Below are 20,823 nucleotides of genomic sequence, written 5' to 3' on the forward strand. Positions count from 1 at the left end.
TTAGGGTTTTGTCTAGTTGGTTTGTCGATTGATCAAAACAAGATAGGTTGTCCTTAAGATTATTGTCTTCATGTCTTGTCCTGTCAACCACACCAGTTTACTTCTTAATCTTCCTTATTTGTGATTAAATTCTTATTTAATTACAAATTAGGGTTTCTCAAGATTTAGCATTTTTGTGAAGAATTGTTGTCATTTTTGAATGATAAAGGGAATTCTTGCTTTTCAATCTTAAAATTTGTTGCAATTACATTGTTGATATCGTTAAATCAAAGAATTCATAAGGAAAATATATTTTTCACCAAACTCTTAGTTGATTTCTGTGTTTTTGAAAGTTTGGAATGATAAATGATAAAGGGTATTCTTGGTTTGTTTAATTTTTAGGAAAATTTGGATCTTAGTTCATTTTTGCATGTTCATTGCATTAAAAATGAAATTGATTGTCTTATAAAAGAGTTGGTGAAGTTGTGAGTTTTGTATTTCATTTTGAAAAAAACAAAGAAACTCTTGGTTTCCCTTAATTAGCACTTCATTGAATTAAAAATTGCAAATTGCATGTTCGAGTGCATTAAGACTTTGAGTCATGTCATAATATCATAAGTTTCACTTTCATTACCTATTGAGTAGATAACAGCTTAATAACACAACGTTAATTAAATTCAATCTAGAATTTTATATTTTTAGGGCTCTTACCACCTATAATAGCTGAAGTGTAGGGCTTTGGAATAAGAAAATGAGTAAACTTTCCAAAGCTACAGATAAACAATAAAATCATGAGTTAGGGAGAGAAAATCCAATTATTTAAGTTTTTCTCTAGGAAGCTCTTCTTATACATGAGTTAAGCACGAGATCATGTTGGATCTAGTGAAGTGATCATACCCACTTCATTGACGATGATAGAGTGATTTTCATGTATGACAATGGTACCGAAAGGTACTTGGGGTCACTTGAAAGTAAACTTCTAATTAACCATGTTGAGGAGCTGATTAGGATTTAAACAGGAACACAACAAATTACATAGATAACCATAAACACAGAGATGCAGCAGAAATAATGCTTCATTTCATTAATGTAAAATACTGAAATATGCTTACAAACAGTAATGGAAATAAACCAGCTAGGGCGATGGTAGCTTATCTATGAGAAGAGATGTGGCGACTACATGCCTCTAAACTATGTTACAATGAGGCTCGAAGGCCTATTTATTGTTGAGAAACAATGGAAACCCTAAACATCCAGAAACCTAACCCTAGAAGATGAAATGCCAAATTGTGGGCCCTGTTTGGGTAAATTGGTACATCAACTTCCCGGGGTCGTAACTTTGGCATAGATCTTCGTTTGACGTGCACAGTATCTCGTTAGAAATATCTATTCGAGAACTATAACTTTGGGAAGAGCAACATCGGTCCATGGATGCATGTTTCTCCCACTTTTCCCAAAAAATTCGTTTAGGGCCTCAAAATGGCTCCAAACGTTCAGGACCCTAAAAACTACTAAAAATAGTAAATTGTGCTACAATTAAGGAAACTAAAAAGCTGACCCAAACAATGGTGGGGGGTCCAGGTGGACTTGGCAGGTGGCCATCAGTACCACCTGGATCATTCCTCCCCGCTTAGGAAGCAATGGTCCCCATTGCATTGAGTTCGTCCATGAGATGAGGAAACTTCTGCTGATTTTGGTCCTTGGTGAGCCACTTGCCCTAGTGAAGCAGTTGGCCTGCTTTGACAACTCGATACAGTTGGATATTCTATTGGTGAGTGTGCTTAACCTGTGTGTCCATGATCCAATCAGTTGCAACTTGTTCCATGTAATCTGGATTTAACTCTGTGGGTGTGAGCTATTCTGCAATGTCAGATGTGTCTAGTAATGGTAGAAAGTATGACTGAAGGTGGTCCACATTGAACACTAGGTGCAGGCCAAGGAATGTGGGAATGATGAGCTCAAATGCATTATCTCCCATAGCCTTGGTAATGGTGTAAGGACCATATTGGAGTGGTCTGAGTTTTTGATAGGCTCTAGTAAGGCGTTCCTTTTGCAAATGCAACCAGACTTTGTTGCCCACCTGAAACTTGTGTGGTACCCGATGTTGATCATCTCACTGCTTGTACTTGGCGTTTGATTTCTTGAGAATGTCATGTACCTGTTGGCAAATATGTTGGATTTTTTCAAGGAATTTGTTTTCCTTATCTGTTTCAAACTGGACATGAGCCAAATCTGCGTGAGTAGCTACAAATGGCATGGCCACATCAATGGGACATAGAGGCTAGAATCCCAAGCGCACCTGAAAAGGGTTGTGGCCACTCGAGCTGTGAAGAGCCCGGTTATATTTGTGCTAAACATAGAGGAGGCTCTTGTCCCATGTGCGTGGATGCTTTGAGTTGTACATGTGCAGAATGTGTACAACCATCCTATTGACAACCTCTGTCTCACAATCAGTTTGAGGATGGAAGGTTGTGGACTTAGTGAGTTTGGTGTCGTGCAGAGGCGATCTTTCAACTCTGTGAATGCCTTCTATTGAGATTCAGACCAAAAGAATTTTTCTTTCACTCCTCCCTTGGTGACTTGACTCAAGGGCCAAGTGATATGAGAAAATCCCAACATGAACCTGTGGCAGAAGTTGGCAAGACCTAGAAAGTTGTGGAGTTCTATCAGAGTGGTTGGAGATGGAAAATCTCGAATGACTTGGATCTTGGTTGGATCCACATGCACCCTCTTTTCATCAATAATGTATCCCAGATACTGAACCTGGGTCATGAAAAAAGTGAATTTCTCTAGATTGGTACATAACTTGTGTTGCCGCAGTGTTTGGAGAACTTGTCGAATGTGGTGGAGGTTCTCCTCCTAAATCTGGCTGAAGATTAGGATGTCATCCAAGTATACCACTACAAATGAATTGGTGAATGGCCACAAGATGTCATCCATTAGCCTCATGAAGGTTGCAAGAGAATTTTTCAATCCGAAAGGCATAACCAACCATTCAGAAAGGCCCTCCTTGGCTTTGAAGGCAGTCTTCCACGCATCAGAGCATTCGATTGGTACTTGGTCATATCCTGACTTCACATCAATCTTGCTAAAATATTTTCCCCCCTTCAGTTGGTCCAAGAGGTCATCAATCCATGGGATCAAGTACCTATTATGGACAGTGATCTTGTTCAATGCCCGATAGTCAATACAGAGTGTCCAAGTCCCATCCTTCTTCTATACCAACAGGATCGGGCTCCCACGGGACAATGAACTCAGATGGATGTGACCTTTCTATAGCAGCTCCTAAATCTGACTCTTGATTTCATCATTCTCTAGAATGGAGTGCCAATAGATTCATCCATTAGGCAGCGACGCACCTGGGGTCAGATCGATGAAGTGCTTGACCTGACAGTGCAAAGGAACCCCTGTGGGGGAGGTGAAGATGTCCTCATACTCCTCTAGACCTTATCTATCTGTAGTTGTCATGTGGAGGGGCCTTGTCTAGAGGTCGTGGCCACCGTCTTCTTCTTTCCTTGAGGGTGTATCATTAGGAAAATAAATTCTTGGTTTTGGAAACAATCTTACTACATTGTTTTGAAGTAATCAAAGAGATGGTGGTAGGCAGTGCTACCTTCGGTATCCTGTACAACTTATTGTCAAAGTAACAATAACAACATGGGGCCTTGATTCATACACAACATGTTGCTTCCACAAGTATGGTTGTCCTAATAATACATCACAAACTTCAAGGGGAGCAATGCCACACAATACCTCATCTGTGAAGGGCTTGATGTTGTATGGAAGGCCACACTACTTACTCAAGAGAAGATCTCGTCCTTGGTGAAGCCACCCGATGGTGTACGGTTGTGGATGTGTTGTGGTTGGTAAGTCTAGCCGCTTCATGACCTATACTGAAATGAGGTTCTTTTGGCTCCCGCTATTGACAATGAACTGTATTAAGGAGCCCTTTACCCACATTTGGGAGTGGAAGAGATGCTCCTCCTCCTCTGGATCTTCTGGATCCTCCTTCTAGATATTCGTGGTTGCAACGATGGCATTGGGCTCTGCAACGATAATCTGATTCCTTTTGTCATTCCCCTTGTAAGGTTCTGACTCAGAGTCAAAAAATGCATCTAATTCTGAAACCTTTAGCTCAGCCACCAGTGACTGCTTAGCCCGACACTTACTTGTGTTGTGAGTGGAGTTCTTATGGAACTCACACCACTTTCCTGTGTCCTTTTCCGACTTCATGGCACTACTCTTTGCTTGCAGCTTTGGCAGGTTGTCTTGGGATGCCCAACCTGGGCTTCATCCTTTACTTTGTTGTTTAGTGGCACCTTTCCCTTGCTTCGGATTCGTAGATCCAAAGTCTCGGCTCTTATGTTTAAACTTTTGCTTGACCTTGACGGTGTATCGGTATGCCGTGTCAAGTGAGGGGATGTTCAAGAATTCTATTTCTTCTTGGATGTACTTGTGTAGGCAGCCATGATATTTGAGTACTAGATCCTGCTCTGCATCCTTGATACCCAACCTTGTTCGAAGGGTATGGAAAATATTGGCAAACTCCAGCACGTCTTGGTCCCTTCCTTGCCACAGTGTGGTACACTTTATGTATTAATCCTCATAGCTTCCGACAAGGTAGTACTACTCCTTGATGGCATCCCAGAATGAATCCCAAGTGGGTGCGGTTGGAAATAGTGAGCCTGTACTTTCATCCTTCTACTCACAGTAGGTTTCCCACCAGTCCTTGAAATGGGGTGCTGCTTTGAGAAGAATGAAAATAATATTTTCCCGACTGGAAAAACCATGAACAGAAGAATAACCCTTTAGCAGATTTAACGATTTATCTACGGCATCTATGTCTATATCACCATCAATATGGGGATTTCAAAATTAACTTGTACCTTAAACGGTGTGGCGTTTCCAGTGTAGTTGTTGGAAGTCGATGTGTCGCCCCCAGGTAGTCGCCAAAGGATATGGGAAAAATTATCCACCATCCCGTTCCTTTGTCGCTCGAGGGCTTCTTCGAGAAAGATTTTGATAGGATCTCCTGCCCCTTCATCTTTCTTTTCATCCACTATGGGAAGCCTTTGGGATTTGTGAGGCTCGTCTTGCAAAGGTTCGACCAGTTCCAGCCCTAACTCCTTATATCTCGACCTCATTGGGGACATGCAAAGAAAAACAGAGAAAAAGTAAACCGCTTTGATACCACTGATCCAGATTTAAACAGGAACGCAACAAATTACAGATATAACCATAAACACAGAGATGCAGTGGAAATAATACTTCATTTCATTAATGTAAAATACTGAAATATGATTACAAACAACAATGGAAATAAACCAGCTAGGGTGATGGTAGCTTATCTCTAAGAAGAGATGTGGTGGCTACATGCCTCTGAACTATGTTACAATGAGGCTCGAAGGACTATTTATTGTGGAGAAATAATGAAAAACCCTAAAAATCCAAAAACCTAACCCTAGAATATGAAATGCCAAACTATGGGCCCCATTTTAGTAAATTGGTACATCAACTTCCTGGGTCGTAACTTTGGCATACGATCTTTGTTTGACGTGCACAATATCTCGTTAGAAATATCTATCTGATAGCTACAAATTTTGGAAGAGAAACATCGGTCCATGGACCCATGTTGCTCCCACTTTTCCCAAAAAACGTCCTTTAGGGCCTCAAAACATCTCTTGAAGTTCAAGACCCAAAAAACTGCTAAAAATAGTAAACTATGCTATAATTAAGGAAACTGGAAAGCTGACCCAAACAATGGTGGGGGGTCCAGGTGGACTTAGCAGGTGGCCATCAATATCCACCTAGATCAGGAGCTTTCAAGGGGATTGAGCTTTGTTACTTTGCCATTGCATGTACGTTTGATCTACGACTATCCCACCAGATAAAATTGTTGTAGTTGGTAAATTTAATGACCATAATCCTAGGTCTCTACCTAAGGTGATAGTAGAGGGAAGTTCCTACTGTACTTGGAACATACATTGACTAGACTCACATGGAATTTTTGGAGGGTAATCTTTGCTCGAGATGGTATAAGCAAAGTTACATTCCCCAGACTGTTTTATTAAGCACATTGTCAGGGTAACTAGTTCCAAACACTCATATCTATAAAGATTTTCACCTTGATCTTTGCGACATCAGATTTCATCACCAGGTATATTTATTGATCTCCGTGAGAATTCAGTTTGTATGGTTTGAACTCCTAGATTTTTAGATTGTGTTACTTTGTTTTTTGTTTTTACTTTTTAGAGACTTTAGGTGTAATTTAGATATTGTGTAAATCATTAATTAAAGATTTCATCGTGGTTGAATTAACAAGGAAATCACGTTGAATGGTAGGCCAACCCCTTTAATATACACCGAGTCAGTTAGAAAATATCAAAGCTGAAAAATCGAAATCATTAGGATCCCGAACTACAATAGAACCGGAAACTTCTATTATTATAGAATCTCCTTCAACATGAATTGAATTTAATCAACCAAAAACATCTATTATTTTAGGACCTGAAGTGACATAATCTAAACTTGATCAACCTCAAAAATTAGTTTCACACTCAAAAGAAACTTATTTAAAAAATACTAAACTTATCCAAACAAAATCAGATACTAGAGAGGTTTTAGATTCATAATTAAGTAAACCAAATATTGAAGAGCCTGAGTCTGACAATTATGAGCCTAAATCACCTTCAACTGCTATAGCCCCTACTCCAGGTCCTCCACATTCATCACGTGTAAAACTAATCATCATTGATAGTCTTCCTCCTAGTCTTATTAGCATTGAAGAACTTGCCTCAGACGAAGAGGAAGAATGGTCTCACACATTAGTTTTTACCAGTGATCAAATAGACATTTCAGAACTTCTATTTAGATCTCTTCACCATGACCCTTGGTATTTCACACCCTTGAACGTTTTAGGTCAGGGTATTCCACGATACATTACTCGTTAGTTTATCGTACTAGGCTTTGATTGGTCAAGAGTGGTTTGTGGAAGTATGTCATGAGATACATCTATGTTTTCTACTTCTCCGTAATGAAAATTATGTTGAAAATAGCAACAAGAAATGCCAAAAATAGAATATTCCAATTTTAATTTGTCCTTGAATTAAAATTTGAATTTAGTCTCACCGGTTGCTTGAAAAATAACTAATTAATTCATTATGGATTAATTAGTTGGAGAAATTCAAGTTAGAAGTCTTTGTGAAGTCATGCAATAGTTATCCCTTATATTAAGGAAGTTATCCATTAATTAAGGAGATAAGACTGAGTTATATTTGAGTTGTAATTAGTTAACTCAGTGTACTGAGTTAAGACTGGTTAAATTAGTTCCAAACTGTTCGTGGAATTAATAGAGATTTATGAGTCAGTTGATGCATGCATGCATGCAACTAGTGCTACTTAGTTAATTGAAGATTCTCTGATCAGACACTCATGCATGTCTATTATGAGAAAGATCCAGTTGAGATTAAAGGCAGGGACAATGTACTATCAGTTGCATGTGTTTACCTATAAAGGAAACACAAGCTTGCAGTCAAGGCTAAGGATCAACCGACCAAAGTGCAATTTTATTGGCAAAGAACCCTATTTATCATTCAAAGACAAAGCACATTGATGTTCAGTATCACTCTGTGAGGGATATAGTTGAGGACAAAAAGTGTTTATCGTAAAGGTGGACATTTTGAAGAATATTGTAGATGCATTGACAAAGTCTGTGAGCAGTTAGAAGTTCTCTTGGTGTAGATAAACAATGGGAGTTGTAGGGTTGGATCAATGATTAAGCTCTCCTTTGGAAAGAAAACAACAAGTGGGAGAATGTTGGGTTGTGTTATATTCTTTCCATGACTACCTCACGCGTGGGGGTTTCATAGGGGGCGATAGTCCCCTTGTACGTTGCGTCGGGCGTTACCGAGGGGTCACAGGGGGGTCACTGCCCCCCTTGTTGGGGGTATGCGGAGGGGGTGGCAGTGGCCTGGGAAATTTTTTTGGACCCTATATTAGGTGGGTGGACCTACCTATGTTGTTGTGCATGGATTTTTCACATGGTTTTGTGCATGATGGTTTTCTATCCATGGTATTTTTTAGATCCGGTCAAGGTAACTATGGTTATGTTCTAATATAGGGTTAATGGATTTGAGTTTATGAATTCTTTGGCATGTATATATGTGTTGTAACATTGTAAGGAATATAATGAAAAATAAATTTGGTAGTCCTGGTTTTGGGATCGAGGGTAAAATATTTGTGTATATATATTTTATTTTTTATGCTCTCTCGATTGTTTATTTTATTCTTTTAAGAATTCTCTTGCAGGTAAGTTTTGTACAGGGTTAAAAACTACAAGATGAACCTGAAAAAATATAAATCCCAAACTGATTGAACTAGGTTTTGGAGGAAAATTTAAAAGGTTCTTCTATAAAAAATTTATCATATCTAATCTTTTGTGCCTATCTGTATTCAATTGATCATCTAACCAAAGGAGGAAAAATGGGGAAGGATTAATGTCTAAAGATAACAAAAATGAAGAAGGTGACAATATGGTTGCATGGCTCACTAGAATAAACACTCTTCACATCCAACCCTTTAAAGTACGTCGCTACTTTTTTTCTTCTTGGCCCATCATTATAACTCATCGGAACCTTATAGAGATTGATTAATTAATGAATATTTAACTGCATGTTGTTGTAGGCCCTCATGATGCAAAGTTGTGCATGAAGGTTGTGGGTATCTATGGCAATGACTTCCACTATTTGAGGGTATGTGTTTTTGTTTATGTCTGTTTTTAACATAGTTCAATAGCCATCGGGTTTATAGGAAATCCTATAATAGAAAATTAAATTTATTTAGAATTTGATCGAGGATTTTTGGATTTAGGGCTTGACTAAACACATCATTATAAGTTTCTTAGTTATGAATGGATAATTCTCCAATTTTCCAAAAAATGCATAATGGAATTTAAACTTGTAAGATAATGAATTTTTGTGAATGGTTTCCTCTCTATGTTTCCTGATATGTTAAATGCATTTGTTATATTTTTTTGGTTCATTTCACCCACTGCAAAGAAAGGGAATAGTTATATAACCTCAATACAACTAGGTTTAGGGGGTTTTAAAATGACTTCCATAAGTATGGGATAATGTCTCTATCTTTTCCATTTTACACATAATAGTAATATGAGTATATTTGTATCAGATATTCAACATTCATCACCAAGGTGTAGGGGACTTGTAGACAGACTACATAGATCTTAAATCATGTTAAAATAAGGATCAACCAATTAATGGATATGTACTATGTATTATTTCGATGATCTAATATGTAGCATATATTATTTGTATGATCTAATTTCAATTGAGTAAAACGTATGGTTTCCATCTAATTGCAGTGAGATGCACATTCTATTGTCTAGCATGGGAAACTATGCCATCTAATTGCAACTAGATGCACATTCTACAGTCAATCATGTGGAACTGTGTCAGCGAATTGCAACTATATGCACATTATACTCCCTTAATATTGATATCATGACATACTGTATATCATGGTGGACATAGGCATCCTATCTATCCAAAATGTACCTAGCTCTACATCTCTAATAACGAAGGCCACCCCTAAAGTCCTAGGATCTATCCCATAGTGCGATAGGACCTCCTAAGGAATCACATCTATCACCATAGGGTTAGAATCATATTCACCAGCAAGATATCAAGATCCTCTATTAGGTCCCTATACTACTAGTGTAACCCCTTATTGTTATTAGTGCAACCCCCTTATTATATTTTTGTTCCCTTACAATATTATTGTTATGTAGGCTCTTATTGTATTGAGACTCCTTAGACTCCTATGTATAGAAAGGAGGTCTTGTCATTTGTATCATCCAAGACTTTTTCATTTGTGTAATCTAAATGAGGTTTCCCCCTCGAAGAGGCTAACTTTTAACTTGATGATCTATCTTGTCTTCTATTTTGGGAGCTGGTTGCATAACATTTGGTATCAGAGCTTTAGATTTTAAGGTTTTGCTGGTTCAAACAGGTCATTGTGGTATTTTTGCTATAAAAACATTTGCTGTGAAGTTTCAGAAGTGTAAATTAAAACCCATTTGAGCTTAAATCATTCTAAACCTCATGTCCAAATTTAAAATCTTGGCACGCTATATTTTCGGAGATATGAGCTAAGAAAGTTAGGGTTTTTACAGGCTCCAGAATTCAATCTCAAACAGGTCATTGTGGAACTTTCACTATAATTTTTTTTTACAATTTGTCAGAAGCTGAAATTAAAACCCATTTGAGAAGAAATATTTCTTAACCTTGTGACCAAATTTGAGACCTTGTCTCGCTACATTTTCGGAGATATTAACTAAGGAAGTTATGGTTTTTGTAGGCTCTGTAATTCGATACCAAACATGTGACCTTTGGAAAATCATCATAAATTTCTCGCCGGCATTAGATTCAAATTTCGTAAAACATGACAGAAAGAGGACAAACTCTATCTTTTTGTGTATCATTTCGAGGTCCGAAGATCGAAACATTGACATGTGAAACTGCGTACACGCTACTGAACTAGTCTATAATCAGGCTATTGTGGGATATTTGGAATAAATCTTTCTTGGAGAATCCAATCTAGATCTGACTTGTGGGGTTGGAAAGAGGACTCAGAGGGCTACCATAAGCCACAATTTTAAACCTTGGAGATTCAAAATTCCAGAGGTATAATAGATCCAATCTCAAGTTCCTGCAAAGCGAAAAAAGGTGTGTAGTCCCTTTTTATAAATTTGCAGAAGTTTGGTTTGAAAATTTAGTTTGAAGTAATTCAAAGGGAATAGTGAAGTATAATTATCATTAATTGATGCCACGAAGAAATAAAATGGAAGCACCTAGTAGGCCACTTGAAATATCTACCATGACTCATGAAGAAGAGGAAGAAATGCAACATGACATATCAAAATTACGAGACCAAGTGCAACAAATTTCACTCTCACAAAAAGTAACAGAAGCTAAGATGGATGGTTTATAGAAAGGCATGGAAACTAAGATGGATGGATTGGAATCTAATATGGATGGTTTATGGGTAAACATTGAAGATTTGAAGAAAGACATGGAAGGTTTGGAAGGAGGTTTGGGAAAGTTACTTCAAGAAATGCTTCCTAATGGTGAAAAGGTTGTAGAGGAAACTCATGATGAGAACAAAAGAAATGTTAATCATGATTCCATAGAATCTAATGTTGCATTGAAGACCAACCATGTTCCAAAGATCGATATGAGGAAGTTTTATGGTAAGGATCCCATAACATGGATATTACATATGGAGCAATAGTTCGATCTCCATAATGTGAAAAACACACAAAAGGAACACATTGCAACTTTATATTTAGAACCCAATCAGTTTGTATGGTATTGATCTCTTTTCTCTCATAAGAAAATTTTCACTTGGTCAATTTTTATGGAGGAAATGATAACACATTATGAGGATACAAACAGAAACATCTTTAGCTAATTGATAAATCTCAAACAAAAGTATTCAATGGTGGAGAACATTGAGGAATTCAAAAAATTGAAAATATGGGTAAAAGATATTCCAGAGGAGCATAGAATTGATGTATTCATAGGGAATTTAAAGGATAACATCCAACAGGAGGTTCACCTTTGGGAACATGATTCATTGGAGAAGGCATTCAAGTTGGAAAGAAAAATTGAAAACAAAATTATGGCAACAAGGCAGCCTACCACTCACAACTATAAAGATGGAAGTGTTGTTGCCCCTAGCCTTCCATAACCTACAAGGTTGACATCACAAAATTTGGAATAAAAAAGGGTAAAAGGGATTTGTTACAGTTTTGATAGAAAATACACTAAATGTCATAAGTGTACTGAGAAGAAATTATTTTACATAGATTGTGAAGAGGAGGAAGAAAAGGAACAAGAAAAGTCAATAGAAGAGGATATACACCAAGAACCAACCCTCGAGAAAGAAGAAATGAATCCAACCATATCTTGTAATGCATTGGCAGGAATTACCTTTCCTCAAACTCTCAAGATAGAAGGACATATCAAGAAGAAAAATGTAATAGTGTTGATTTATTTGTGTAGTACCCATAATTTTATTCATGGTAAGATAGCCAAGGAATTGAATTGCTTCCTATATCCAACACTAGAGTGTCAAGTGATGGTTGCAAATGAAGGAACCATAAATTTCTCTAGAAAGTGCCATAATATCAAGCTATCCATGGGAGAATATGTATTGAATAGTTCAATTCTTTCCATTCCAATCGGTGGTGTTGATGTTGTACTAGGAGTCCAATGGCTACAATCTTTGCGTATGATAACCTTTAATTATCAAAACTTTTCTTGAATTTTTTTTGGGAAGGAAAGGAAGTTGAATTAAGGGTTATCATAGGGAAACCCACAAAGATAATCATCTCTAGTAACATGATAAATCTTCTAAAGAAGGAAGAAAAGGGTATAATTGCATAATTATGTTCACTAGAAGTTCCCACATCGAAATCATCTATTTCTTGTTAAGAAATTTATGACAAAGAGATAAATTATTATTGATATTTATAGAGATGAATAATAAAATAACCAAAAACAATACACATAAATATTATAAACATAACATTTATCCAGTAAAACCCCAAATCCAGGGAAAAACCCAACCCAATGATATGTCACTAGCATTGGCTAAAACCCTGGCCAATCTAGCCAAGTGGGCATTCACCACTCACCTCCAGGCCTACATTACAATGAAGTATTCCCTGCCTTTTATAGGCTCCATTACATGCAATATCACATACCATAATACCATGGGTACACTATACCATGTGCCCAAAACCACTACTATTTAACCAGGTCAACCTTGACTCAAAACCTGAGTCAGATTTACCTAACACTTCTAGAGATCTCCAAAAAGTTTTAGACAATCATTCCAAGGTATTTGAGACTCTCAAATTCTTCCCACCTATTCATGATCATGACCATGTTGTTCATGTGATTCCGGGAAGTGTGCCCCCAAACATCAGGCCTTAAAGATATCCATATGCCCAAAAGGGTGAAATTGAACATATAGTTGCAAAAATGCTAGAGGTTGGTATAATTCAACCTAGTCAAATTTATTTCTCTAATCCAGTAGTATTGGTACACAAGAAGGATGGATCATGGTGCATGTGTCCAAATTATAGGGAGATCAATGGGCTCACTATTAAAGATAAATTTCCCATTCCTGTCATTGATGAATTATATGGAGCAATTTACTTCACCAAGCTGGATCTTCGTTCGTGTATCATCAAATCAGAATAAAGACTAAAGACATTCTGAAAGGAGAATTTAGAACTCACGAGGGTCATTATGAATTTTTGGTCATGCCTTTTGGACTTACCACTACCCCTTCTACATTTCAAGGTTTAATGAATTCCATTTTCAAACCCTTAGAAAATTCGTGTTACTATTTTTTGATGATATACTAATCCACAACAAGTCTTGGAAGGATCGTGTTCAACATGTTGATAGGGTTCTCAAACTATTGGAGGAGAAACAATTATATGCAAAAATCTCAAATGTTTCTTTCGAGTACAAGAGGTAGAATATCTGGGTCATATTGTATCTCATGAAGGTGTTAAGGTAGACCCTAGCAAAATTAAGAAATTAAGGAATGGAAAATCCTCACATCCATAAAGCATCTGTAAGGATTTCTCAGGTGGACAGGGTATTATCGCAAGTTTGTTAAGAATTATGGGAGAATAGCAGCACCTATAACAACATTACTAAAGAAAGATGCATTTTCTTGGACTCCAAAAGCAACGAAGGCCTTTGAACATATTAAACAGGTAATGTGCCAAGCACCGATCTTAGCTACGCCAGAATTCCAAAAAACCTTTATTCTGGAATGTGATGCCTCAAGAAATGGAATTGGTGCTATTTTAATGCAAGAAGAAAGACACATTACTCTCGAAATTCATCCAATCAAAGAAAAATATTTACACAAATCTATTTATGAGAAGGAAATGTTGGAAATACTACATGTACTTAAGAAATGACAACCTTACCTAATGGGAAGAAACTTCAAGGTAAAAATGGAACATGATAGTCTTAAATAGTTTTTAGAACAAAGAATATCTTTAGGAGAGCAACAAAAATGGGTCACAAAGATGTTGGGTTATGAATTTGAAATCATCTACAAAAAATGGAAGAAAAATGTTGTTGCAGATGCACTCTCAAGAAAGGATGAGGATGTGGAAGGATTGTTTTGTGCCATTTCTATTATCCAACCAAATTTGATAAACAAAGCAAGGGATGAATGGAAGAATAATGAATAAGTATGGGCATTCATTCAAAATTTGTAGCAATATCCCAGTACATATGATACACTTATTTGGAAAAATGATTCATTATGGTACAAAGATCACTTATACCTCTCTAAGAATTCCCAACTCAAAGAAAAGATTCTTTTGGAATTGCACACCTCTCCCTTAGGAGGGCACTCGGGATTTTTTAAAAACTACCACATGTTTACAAAATATTTTTTTTTGGATGGCCTTAAATATGATACTCAAAAGTTTGTGGCAGAATGTTTGGTTTTCCAACAAAATGAAGTTGAGAAAATTAAGACCCTAGGTCTCTTACAGCCTTTATCCATTCCAAGTCAACGTTGGGAGGAGGTTTCAATGGATTTTATCACATGCTACCCAAGTCCGAAGGAAAGAGTGTCATCATGGTGGTAGTTGATAGACTTACCAAGTATGCACAATTTTGTGCATTATCTCATCCATTTAAAGCTGGTACAGTTGCTACTACATTTATGAAAACAATTCAAAAGCTACATCGAAACCCAAATATTATTGTAAGCGACAGATATCCCATTTTCATTGGAAATTTTTGGACAAAATTATTTTCTTCTTTGGGTACTCAGTTAGCTCATAGATCATCTTATCATCCTCAATTTGATGGCCAAACTGAGATAGTGAACAAATGTTTGGAAGGATATCTTCGTTTCTTTGTATATGATAAATAGACACAATCGGTCAAGTGGTTGCCTCTATCTGAATGGTGGCATAACACTTCCTTCCATACCGCACAAAAATGACCCCATTTATGGCACTTTATGGATATCATCCACCGTTCATCTCATCATCTTTAAAATAAAATTCTAAGGTTCAAGCAATGGAATATCACATCGAGCATCAACATCAAGTTCTAAAACTCCTAAAGCAAAACTTCACTTTGGAACATAAGAGAATGAAACAACATGCATATCAACATCGCAGAGAAAGAAGTTTTGATGTAGATGACTAGATATTTATATGACTACAACCATACAAACAAATGTCCCTTGAGCAAGCTAATAAGGATGAAAAATTATCACCAAAGTATTATGGTCTGTATAAGGTGTTACAAAAAATTGGTACTATGGCATACAAATTGGAGCTTCATGCATCTTCTCGAGTGCACCCTGTTTTCAATGTTTCATGCTTAAAGAAGGTTATAGGTGAGAAGATCCTAGTTCAAACAATATTTCCAGCACTTGACGAGGAAGGAAAAATCATATTGGATCCTAAAGCAGTCATAGAAACAAGAAATTGACAACAAAGAAATCGATCAATTTCAGAGTATCTCATCAAGTGGAAGAACATACCCACTGAAGATTCCACATGGGAGGATGAGAATTTTATACAAAAGCATCTAGAACTACTCAAGCGTTGAGGCCAACAATTTTTGAAGGAGAGGGACATGTTAGGTCCCTACACTACTAGTGTAACCACTTATTATTATTAGTGCAACCCTCTTATTATATTATTATGCCCATGTAGTCCCCATGTTGTTATTATTGTGCCCCATAGAAGCCCACTATTGTTAGTGTTGTGCCCCTACAATATTATTGTTATGTAGGATCTTATCATATTGCGACAGCTTAGACTCCTATATATACAAAGGAGGTCTTGTCATTTGTATCATCCAAGAATTGTTCATTTGTGTAATTTAAAGGAGGTTGCCCCCTTGAAGAGGTTGATTTTTAAGTCGTTGATCTATCTTTTCTTCTATTTTGGGAGTTGGTTGCATAACATCCTCCATTTATCCCTTAGGGGTAGCCTAGCTGGGTAAAGCCCCTGCCAAGTCATTGGCCCTCTATCGTGAGGTGAAGGTTCAATTCTCCTTGGGTCTATCAAGGTCAAGCCTCGATAGTTGGTTCGACTGGGTATGAGGCTCCTTTGGGTGGGTCCACTTGCTTATGGGTGTTGCGAAGAAAATAAAATCTAGATCCTCTAATTGTAGATCCGAGTAGAGATCAAATGGACCATTTTACAATCTAGTATGGGGAACTGTGTCATGCATGAGTGAGTGTAATTTTAGTTGTTCCCAGGGGTACATCATATTCCCTAGTATGGGGCAGTTGTGTCAGGATTCATTGACTATAACTTTGGTTGTGCTGAAAGGTGTATCATATAGCCCAGTAGGGGAAGATGTCTTTCAATTGGGTGTAACGTTATTTGTATCCAAATTCACATTTTACATTTCAGTATGGGGATGTGTTATAAGTGTATTCATCAATGAGTGTAATGTTGGTGTCTAACTTAACTTATTAATCCCAGATTTATCAAGTAGCAGAAGTTAATCCCAGATTTATCAAATTGTATTACATATGAAATTATTTTAAGTGTAAATTTTTACACAGTTGTTTTTACTTCATCAAAAGGGCTTACATGTCCACGGATTTGATTCCTCTTCTTGATTAAGATGAAGATGAAATGAAGATAGATCTAGATTGATTATATATCATTTTTAAAGAGAAAGATGGATGGAAACCTATTGTGACAGGCCTAGAGCCTGTTCATGATGGTTGAATACCATTGGAAAAGGAAATCAGTGACCATCGCATATTGGTACCTTATGCATCATTATGTTCTCTTTGCAGACTAATAATTTTCTTGTGTGCTAGCTAGAGAGATATAATTTATTTAAGAATTTGTGATTTTATGGATAGTAATCCCTTGTGGTAGTTTTCATTTTTTGAACTAAGTAAGTCATATGTTTAAGTTATAAGATATTCAACTCATGGAAGTTGCTTTAGCAATCCATAATTTTACTTAAAAAATTATTTTTCTTAGTTTTGGTTGCAGACGTTACGGTGTGTAGATGTTATTGTAAAAGAACTAATGCCAATTAGTCATGAGTGTGCTAGAATAATTGAGGAGATTGGCAGTGACATGAAATACTTAATTCTTGGTGACTGTGTAGCTTTGGAGCCTGGAATATCATGTTGGAAATGTGAGCAATGTAAACAAGATTCCTACAATTTGGGTCCTGATATGAAGTTCTTTGCAACAACCTCTCGTGCATGGTTCCTTGGCCAATCCTGTCTGTACTTCCATCCCTTTCCCTCTCTTACATAAGAGCCTTTTTCCTCTTACATACGAGTAACTGTAGGAAACAAAGAAGTTTGTTTTATATCTACCTCTTTGTGAACCCAATATAACGAATGTCTTTAAACCATCCAGATTCAAAAATTTTCTTAGATGTGTGCAAACATGGTCTCATGATATATTTGGAAAGATGGAAAAACATGATTTGTCAAATCATTTGCGATTTAACAAGTCATCAAGAGTCTTTGATTTGTATATCTAATGTATTGTTATGAATCTTTAGTCACTAAATGTTATATACCATAATTTAGGTTCACACTATCAAATGCACTTGGTAGCTTGGTTATAATGTTTCTATAGAATTTTAAATAAGTAATATATAGATGGTCCATATCATCAAGAAAACCCATTTGTGCAGGTAGTTTTGCATTCCTTGGTTGTTGATCGAAACAATATATTGTTGGTGGAAAACTATGTACTTGACATGGGAAAATGTGACTTAAGATATGATGTTCGAGATCAAGCACATATGCTCAAAAATATTTTAGAACCTTATTTATCTATTGTTGGTTTTGGTGAAGGAATCGGGCTCCATAAACTTCCAAAGAAGGGGAACACCTTATATTACTTGATTTATCTAGGTCTAAGGCTATTGAATCAAAAAAATATCAAGGAAAATCTATAAAGAATGATGTTGGTGAAACATTCCTTTCACAATAGGAGCTTCATGCAAACATGTTCCTTGCACTTGAAAAATATGTTCTTCTTTCTCCAAAGCGGACTGCATTATTACATCCACAAAGAAATTCTTGGGTTTTCTTGCTTGGTTCCCATTCTCACATTGTCCAAGACACAAATCCAAGTTATATACCTTTACCAAAACCAAGTTGTTTGTGCTCAATTCACATCCATCAGACCAACGAGGTTAGGAAACCTACTATATTAAAAGGCAAGGATAAGGACAATGATCAAGATAGTTCCATTGATATAAATGATAATACATATTTGTCTTCCGATGGATCCTTTTTGTGAAGGAATTTTGCAGGGCCTTGAAACTGGATCTAATCAAGAAATTGATCAATCAAATGTTAGTGAAGGCTCAAACCTTGAAATTATGTGCAAGGCTAGGTTAAGACATTCACCAACCAACTTGACTAGAAAATCTTTTATGAAGTTGAAATATTTTGAGTCAAATGATAAATCGAGTAAAGATGTAGAAGGAAAGAGAAAAGGTGATGACAAAAGACATGTCGAGCCACTAATCTCTTTATCATATGTTCATCACTATGATCCGTCTACAGATTTTTACAATATAATGTTGATGACATGATGAATTAGAGTCATGGCTATAGGGCCAAACTTTCGTGTCCCTGGCCCTTTTTCAATTGCAAAATAATCTATAATATCTGGATATGCCAACCTATCTATAGGAACTGTGGACAGAGAGCTAAGGAAGTATACACTTTTAGATTTCACAAATAGCGATGGTATGAATTTCATGTATGAATTCTCTAATGAACAATCAATTTATTCACCATTGATAGTCTATGTTCGTCTTTTTTCTATAATTGTTCAACAAATGTAATTTTTAACATTGTTGTCAAAGGTGATGAGTCAATAGAGTCTTCTGCGGAAACTAGAGCACCAATGATAAAAGTACATGATCAGTAAGCTTCTAACCTTGAAGTCTATTGGAAAATATTTAGTTTCAAGCTATAGTTTAAGGATATTTTGATGTAGGTATTTAAATATATGGATTCCCCCTTCAACACACATACACACATTGTCACTCTCTTCTCCATGTTTCCACATAATATTGTTGCATATATGGATTTCTTTTTTTCTATTAAACCTTTTAATGTGTTGCAGTCTTCTTAAGCCTGGGCTAGAGCTAACGTGTAAAATCTAGATTGTATTGCAGACCTGTGGTTTCATTAGAATCACCAAAAAACATTTCTATGCAAGAGATTCTCCGTCTTGTTCCAGGTCAAAGAATAAAGGCAGAGTTGTGTGTTTCCTTTCATCATCAGTTAGTACCTCTCAAGTTGGGTGTCTATTGCAATAAGAGATGTTATTCCATTAGATTGAGGCTTGAAATACGGGCCTTGTTGAGACCACTTTCGATGAATTCAGTTACATTAATCTAAGGAATCTCATATGTCAAGCATACTAGAAAATTCTCGAGGGTGAAATTAAAGTTGGCATGTAAAGATAATTTATCTATGTATTCTTATACTACTGCATAGTTTATCTGTGAATTGTTATACTACTAATTGTAGAGTGGGACCTTATGTGCCTAAACTCTATCTAGCGACACTAGTCTTTTTATTTTATGGTGATTGAAGATTGAGAATTTTTTGAATTGTGACAAAAAGGATCCAAAGCTACTTAGTTTCTAATAATTCCTTTAATTCTAGGTGCACATTTGTGGGACATTTTCAAATGCCTTCTCATGCAAACGATGTCCAACTTTAGCATAATGATCAACTTATTTTTGTTGCTCAAACTATTGTATCGATAATTATCAACAACTTTCATGTTTATGTGGTATTTGTAACAATCCCAACTTTTACATCATTCATGGATCAATATGGTGGGCATGGAAATGTTCAAGGCCTATGTCAAAGGTTTAGCAATGAGACATTGTCAGGTTGCATACCTTATTTGATCACAATCATCACAGAAGGTTGTTATATTGTTTCAGAATTGTGTGTACTAGTGAAAGTGAACTGTGAAGATGTAGTGTTGGGGATGAATCTTTTGAAGAGATTAGTTGAAGTTTTGACCGAAAGTCAAAGTTAATAATTAAGCATTGTCTATGACGACATGTATAGTGCTAAATTTTGATGTGAGAAGTCATTCTTAGTGAGGAATGAGAAATAGGATGATGATGTGGTTGTATTCCTATGATCGTTTCTTTTGGTATATTTGAAAATTCCTTACCCCTTGATTGGAGAGAGCCCGAAAAGCAAAAAAATGCTTGTTTTTTTATCCATTCACATGTTGACCATTGAAAGTGAGTGATGTTAATTAACTTCCATACATTATAAGAGTGATTTGATTTTATTTATAGTGTTTTTATTTTTAGTTTGAGGTTTACACTTCCCATTGATCATATGAGTTCCCATCACAAGAAAGGCTTGTAAATTAATCTAGGTAAATTTCTACGAAACAAACTAGTTGAAAAGATGCAATGTTCAAGTATTGAGGACATTTTTCTTGATAGGGTGAGTGAGAATAATTTACAAAGATGTAACTAATTTCATGTGATGATGTAATCATAATTTACATCGCTTGGTATTTCTTGCACCATATTAAGATGGCATACACACTTCAATATATTGAGACATCCTTCGTGGAAATATTATGTATCTTTCTTCATGATAATCAAGGTGACCATGATATGTGTTCTGAAAATTAGGTTGGGTATGATAAATGAACAAGTGGTGTCAAAGATAATTTGGGTTTCTACCTACTTTATAGAGAGGACTTAGCATCCC

Source organism: Pinus tabuliformis, chromosome 5_2 (assembly GCF_031772625.1).
Source record: "Pinus tabuliformis cultivar Carrire ecotype Pingquan chromosome 5_2, CPIR1, whole genome shotgun sequence".
In the NCBI taxonomy this organism is placed as follows: Eukaryota; Viridiplantae; Streptophyta; class Pinopsida; order Pinales; family Pinaceae; genus Pinus; species Pinus tabuliformis.